The sequence below is a fragment of the Penaeus vannamei genome, chromosome 25, assembly GCF_042767895.1.
Source record: "Penaeus vannamei isolate JL-2024 chromosome 25, ASM4276789v1, whole genome shotgun sequence".
NCBI classification, from domain to species: Eukaryota; Metazoa; Arthropoda; class Malacostraca; order Decapoda; family Penaeidae; genus Penaeus; species Penaeus vannamei.
Window position 1 is genome coordinate 14978840 of NC_091573.1, and position 7500 is coordinate 14986339.

General features: G+C 33.5%; 1 protein-coding gene across 23 annotated transcripts in view; it reads left to right on the top strand.

Moving 5' to 3' along the window:
- The window catches only part of LOC113814515 (enolase-phosphatase E1-like), a 40460-nt gene that overhangs the window by 6173 nt on the left and 26787 nt on the right, over window positions 1-7500 (top strand). For 10 of the 23 annotated variants that reach the window (XR_011399589.1, XM_070139204.1, XM_070139209.1 and 7 more), the window contains 2 exons: window positions 4112-4203; window positions 5398-5486. The gene's annotated coding sequence lies outside the window, so the exon portion shown is untranslated. Of the gene's footprint in view, window positions 1-3936; window positions 3983-4111; window positions 4204-5397; window positions 5487-5988; window positions 6064-7079; window positions 7192-7500 lie in introns of those variants that run through there. The other 13 variants (XR_011399587.1, XM_070139214.1, XM_070139217.1 and 10 more) reach the window with 6 other exon arrangements.

Sequence of the window (7500 nt, forward strand, 5' to 3'; positions counted from 1 at the left end):
CACTAACTTTAAATTTTTTTTCACGGATGTCTGATGAATATTATGAGCTTGTCAACAAAAATAATGAATTCAAGTTATTTTTAATACACTGTATAGCAGAATGAATGCCTAAAATTGGTTTACTGTTAAGGAAAATCTTTATGAATTAGAATAGATACATACAATAAGACTGTGATAAAATGCTTGTATTATTTAACCTCAAACAAACTGCAAATCGTCCTGTCATTGTTATAGCCTTTCTCCAGTGAGTGTCTTACTTGTTCAGCTGAACCTCTGTTTTACTGAGCAATATGATGAAACAATTTCAGACATTCTGAAGTACTGGAAAATTTTGTTCCTTCATCAGTTAACTCCTTGTACAGATTATCAAATTCTCCTTACTTTTATGTTTCATGTTCCCCCTTTCTTTTCTTCAGCTTATTCTCAGCCTTTTCCTCTCCATCAAGAATTATGGCAATCATTGTCAATTCTGCCTGAAAACTTTGCCATCTATTAAGTCACTGATTTCACGCTGTATGGAGGCACTTCGGATATATATGAACGCACCGCACTAAAGCGTCCTGGATTCACGGACGTAAAATGACACGGCACTGATATGCCACTGATGTGTGTGAATGGACCTTTTAGTAGTAAATTGCCTATCCTGATATATATGAGGACCTTAAAAAGAAAGAAATTTCACCTATAGTTTGTGGAATCTTTGTCATGTGAATAGATTCTAGTAGTTGTGGGATTGAAAGTTAAAGGACATAGCCAGATTACATTAATCAGAGGATTAACTTTCTTGTTGATATATAACAGGACATATGACCTTTTAGATTATGATGGGTATTAACATAAAATGATGAGGCATTACTTTCATTTTAGTGTTGGAGGAATGTATCATCATATCAGATAGTATAAAATTTTATCATGGTAGCATGATTACAATTAGGAATATGCCAGACTTGTGATAATGTTTATTATTATTTAACATACTGGCACATTGAGAGTATGTATATCAGTCATATCCTCTTTAATTTTTTGCTATTATTTTAGTTTAACACAAGCATCTAATCTTGTAATTATTATTTGTTTCAGTTGTTCACAGTGTATTATTTGTGTTGGTATTGGTCGTTGTTTACAAAATGACTGCTCTCCTCTTGAGAGTAATGGCCGGTTTGTTATAATTCTGCGAGGCCAGACCCAATGAACATTCATTATGCGGACATATATACACTGAAATAAATGCATATCTGTTTGTGTATACATGTATATATATATAGAGAGAGAGATAAATGCTTGTATATCTTAAAGATAGACAGATAAGCATTTATTTGTGTGTGTATGCATATCTGTATATAAGAATATTCATTTGGTTGCGCTTCGCACATTTCTAACAAATCGGCTTTAAGTCCCTGTTACTCTAGCTAGTCATGGGAATCCACAAATATTTCCATATGAACAAAAAACCTCCCAAATGCAGGGGCTTAGCCTATAAATCCCCCCACCCAATTCCTGTATTTCTTGCAGACCCCAACCCAATCACTGTGCAATCTTTGTTATTCTTTTTTTTTTTGTATAAGATTATTATCATTATCATTATCATTATCATTATCATTTGTTTATTTATTCCCCCCCCCTCCCCCAAAGTTTAGATTTGAGGCAATGGGGAAAACACATTTCCAATGCTTCAAATTTCTAAGTTTAGTGGTGACTATGGAGTGCCTGGCCTGTAACTTGGTTTAGAGAAGGTTAACCCAGTCATGCTGAGATGTTCTATCAAGTCATGGTAGGCCACCCTCATGATAGGATGAAGTCTTTGCTTCATGTACAATTGAACCAGCTGTGAGTTCATGCAGAAATTGTGCTTTTGTTTGCTACATACCTTGAGGAAAAATAGCCCCTCAAAATAAGGCTTAAAGCTTCTTTTTAGCCCCATTGCTTAAAGTAAAGAAAAGAAAAAATGCTACAGCCAAAAGTATAGAGAGAGGATAATTTGATGCTTCTCTCGCTTCTGCTTTTTCCCTCATGTAACTGACTCCTTATGCACCCAGACTTGTTGAGGGCTCCTATCATATTTGGGTTAGTTGTGCTTTTGAGATGAATTTTTAGCTCATCAGAAATATTAGCTGCAAAATAACCTAGATGAAAAATGGATAGGCATGGAACCAAAGGTTTTTGCTTCTGTGGCTCAAGGTGCATTTAACTGTGGCCTTCTGCGACCTTATTTGTCAAGGAAGCGGTCTTTAGATATAAATGTAATATGTCAGAAAGTGAGAAATGCTTGGCATACAATTCTTGAGTAGTGCACATGATGTGATAAAGAAGAATTCAACTGTTATCTACAATAAGTATGCTCTTTAAAACTAGGGTTGATAATAATAATAGTTATGATAATTATATGTATATAGTAATAATGAGAATATTAGTACTGATGTTTATCATGAAAATGATGTCAGTATTAAAAAGGAAAACATGAATATTGACCTTAATGTTAGTGTTAACATAAATGCTAATTAAGATAATGATACAAAAAAGTATTGATGAAAATAATAATGGTAGTGATCATAATGAGAGCATTGATGATATTAAGAAAACCAGTACTAATGATACTAAATATGATAAAATGAAAGATTTTGAGGATGATCTCAATGACGACAATGACATTTATGATAGCAGTGATGATGATGATAACATTTATGATAGCAATAATGATAATGACCTGATAGCAGTTATGGCAGTGATGTTTATGACAGCAATGATGATGCCAATGACATTTATGATAGCAATGATGATTATAATGTGATTGTGGTAGTGATGATAATGATTTATAATAACATTGAAGATGACAATGATATTTTATGATGGCAATGCTGATGATAATGACATGATAGAAATGATAATGATATTTTATGATAGCAATGATGTTTATGATAGCAATGAGGATGATAATGACATTTATGATAGCAAGGATGATGGTAATGATAATCAAAGTTATTATGAGGATGCTAGAGACATTCTTGAGAATAGTCTGATGATAACATAAAAAGTGATTAAAGATGACAATAATTATATTAGAATTCATATAAATGATAATGGTATTGATAAATGTAGGTATGATAATAGTATTAATGATTGTTTTTAGAATGGTAGTGATAGTTAAAATGAAATTGATGATAATGCTAATAATATTGATGATGAGGATGATAATAATATTTATATTTATAGTAAGGTATTGTAACTGATGACAATTAAGATTATTACAGTAATTATGAAATTAATGATATGAGCATAAAAGGTAAAAGTAGTAATAAGAGGATGATATCAGTGATAGTACCCATTTATCATCACAACATTTACACCATTGTTCAAGAAGATATCCTCTTGAGCAAAATCACTGTAGGATGTATAATTCTTCCGTAGCACCAAGAAAATAATAGAATTAATAATGACATGAGGCACTCTATGACCTGTGATTGTCCCCAAGAGTTATCAGAAGAACAAGCTAGGAACCATTTTTGTAGTAATGATTTAAGAGATCAAGAGCTGTTTCTAAGTACTTGGTAGCTTGATATAACTTGCGGAGAATGTGTTACGGGTAGGTAAACCTCAAAAAATTTCTCTCTGTATCCTATCATCCTTTTATCTTTGGATGCTCATTTTTTTTCATGAGGAATTTCTGTCTTTCACTTTTATTATCCTGTTGTTAAAACGTTTTTTGAGTGCTCTCATCTTGATGGCGGTGATAGTGGTGGTAGTGATGGTGATGATGGTGATGGTGATTATGATGATGGTGATGGCAGCAATTAAAAAAAAAGAAACATGATAATAATGATACTGGCACCAATAGATTTAGGAACAAATTGCTATGTCATTCTGTGGCCTTAAAAAATGGTTATCTAATCTTTTATCTATGAGAGAAAACAGGTATTGTTCCATGTGGTTTACTTAGTTCGGTAACCAGGTATATTCATATGATGAATATGAAATCAGTAAATAGGTAGTTATGGTCAGATATGGCCATGGTTGATAGTAGTAAAGTGAATTAGCTGACTATGATCAAAATTTATATATTTTTTATGAATCATTGGGTTAGATTGCAAGTAATATTACCATTTTGAATTTGCAGCTGATGCTAAGCTGAGATTACAAATGAAAGTGGAGACATCAAGAAGGAAATCAGTCATGATGAAAACCCTATTTGGAAGCATATGACATCAGGTAAGTGTCCAGCCATAAAATCCATATGGTTAGCACTCAGTACTTGAGTCTTCATGGTGTTTGGCTGCTGCATGTTATTGTTGTGTTGAAGCTGTTAATGAGTGGGCTATATCTTTTTTATGTCAAATATATCATGAATGGGTTACTTTCTGAAATCACTGATTCTTGCATTTGATTTGGTGAATGTGCAGTAGCCATGGTAGTTTATAAGTTTGTGTCTCCCAAGCTTTTGTAGATATGACACTAAGCAAAGCTGTTTCTGAGTTTGTGATTTTTATTGTTATATAATAAAAATTGAGTATTCCAGGGATGGAATACTAAAGTATGTCAAGGGTTTCGTTATTGACAACTGCTATTCCAGAGTCTCAATGAACTTCATATTCCATTGTTTTGATGAAATTATATTCATAACATACATTTAGCAATTTGAATTTATATGATTATTTTTTAAACCATCCCATTTTTTCAACTTTTCTTTGGGTCATGATAATGGGTTTGGGAACGGGTGTTAGAGAAAATCATATGCAAATATGTTGTGAGCCAAACCCAAAGGTATTATGAACCAGGTAGGTCCACTCCGTCTTGATGAAAATCCAAGTTGGCGACTTCTAGGCTAAAGCCCTCTTCTTTGCCTTTATTCATTGCAAATATTTATTTTTTATTGGTTGTATTTTCATTTATTTTTCTGCCTTTGTTATTAATGAACCAAATACACTGAAAAAATCATTTACTTTAAATTATTCACATAGATGACCGGATCAAATGAAGGGGTAGAACTAATAATATCATAACGTTTAGCCGATAAGGATGAGATATCTTGTGGCATTTTTTCAAACTAATTGAGCGATATGACACCGTTGAATCAATCATTGTAAATTATTGAATTACTCATTGGATCTCAATGCTTCATTACAATCACATGGCCCAAAATATGGGCATTATGCTTAATTGAGCAGCCACTCTGATGGGTGCACAGCTTTCAGCTGAAATGATCATGATGTAAAATTTGCAATACCCTGACCCATAGCTAAATTTTCCCAAGATGGTGTCATCCACCCCTCAAGGCAGTTTTATTTTTCCATATGATGGTCATATCATCTGCATTGTGGGGGTTAAAAAAGAATCAGGAATAAGATTATTTTTACAATTACCCAGTTATTGTGTAATTTTAACTGAGATTTATTGTATTGACAGATACTTCAAACCACTGAAAGCAGCTTCAAGACATTGATAGGAATGAAAGGAGCCCATCCTTCCGCTGATCACAATTGTATAAATAATTGGTAAGTTTATTTACATTCCTTTATTGTCATTGACTAAAAGGACTAGGAATAATTAATACATGCACACATACATATATAAATACACATTTTCAAATATATACACATTTTTTATTTATATTGTCATAAGTAGTTAGAAAAATTAGTATTGTTACTCTTTACACCATCTACTATGAAAAATTGACAGTGTTGTGGAATAGCGAGACAAGCTAGTTAGCACTGTAATCATATGGATGGTGGTTTTGTGATACAATAACATTATTAACCTGTTGAATTTGGTTGCACCACGGAAATCATGGTGCCGGAAACACGGGCAGTGGGGTTATTTAAGTAGCCAATATCCAGATGGTAATATCTCATTTTCCTTGCACAGACTCCATATTATATCTCTATGTAGTAAATAACTTGGTGCAAGGAAAATAAAATATTGAACATTTGGTTAATTGTGTCATATATCTCATCTTTTGTAATTTTCAATTTTACATAAAACAACCTGCGCTGCCAGTAACAGTGGCCAGGGATACTGTGCACAGCATGGAAATGGCGTCCTCCCTTGAGCTGGTGTTCTTCCAATCATTGCGTAAGCACGCTACATTCCTTTGTTTGGAAAAAATGCTATAGCTCCCTTCTAAGTACCAAATGAGTCAAATCACACTCCAAGAGATTTGTGCACTTTTGGTGAGTCTTTTCCATTACCTTGGCCTTCGCTCATGATGGCAGGTTCATGTCACCCAGCCTGTGGCCATTTTGCCCAATGACGGCATGTTCATGTCAACCGCCCATTGACTCAAGTTTTTCCGTGACATGTCATTCGGGTCCAAGGGATTAAGTATGTGCTGGAGTCAGTAGAATTAGTAAAACATATATTTTATTATCTGTGAAATAAGAAATATTAAAAAAAATAGGTGGTATCTCTTGTGTAGTCAAGAAAAAGAAAAAGAAAAAAACATAAAGACCAGCACAATCAACAACCAAGAGATGAGCTGACAGAGTACATTTATGTATATATTTCCTGCTGTTGTTTAAAGCCATAGTAGAGATTGATATATATTGAAGTTCAAGAGAACAGTGTCGTATAAAGACTATCTGATAGTGAATTTCTGTAAATATCTGCAAATGTTGATGCCCTGTTTGGGAAAAGAGCAGAAATAAGGGCATTGTCCAAGGATGAATTTTTCCTGCAGTCTCCATTTTCTGTCATTTCATGATTATCCCTCCTAGGAAATGAGAGGCAAAGCAAATCTAATTTTCTATCACATGGGTAATGTATAGAAAACATTTGAAAATATTTTTTTTCACAATGTCTTTCATAATTATGTTGGTTTTATATATGGAAAAATCAAAACCTTTCAATCATAATTTTGTCTTTTTTCTGATATACCCGATGTTGTTACATGACAAATGGGTCCTGTCTTCCAATATCATTCTCTATGTATTATTTTTTTGCAACCCTCTTGTATGTATAATGAAGTTAATATTGTTTGCATAAATTTTTTGATAATGATACATATAATTAGTTCTTCAATGTTAGAGTGTGTTGATTAAACAGAAAATAATATAAGTTTTTAATATCAATAATTTGTATTCCCTCCCCAGCCACTGAACATCCTCCAAACCAAGTGACATGGTATCACCATTACTTACTCCGTTGCTATAGAGAATGATGATAGCTCCTTGCAAACTATGAGACATCTCCATGGTGTATAAGGTGCATATAGCATTCTCAATCCTTATTCCGATCATAGACGGCAGATGTTCGATGATTGTTTTGTTTATGTTGCTTGCTCCTGGTGTTGGGGTTTTAGTGTGTTATATTGTGATAATAATTTCTTCTGGAGTGATTGGTATAGAGAGGGACTATCCTCTGTGAGATTGTTTAGTGTTATGATGTTTTCTGGGAGAGTTTGGTTTATATGTTGTAGAAAGTTTGTAACCTCGGTCTCTGTGGTGGGACCGAAGAGGGCGTTCTCGGTGGGGGAGATGTGGATATTCTGTTGCCAGAATTCACTGTAGAGAA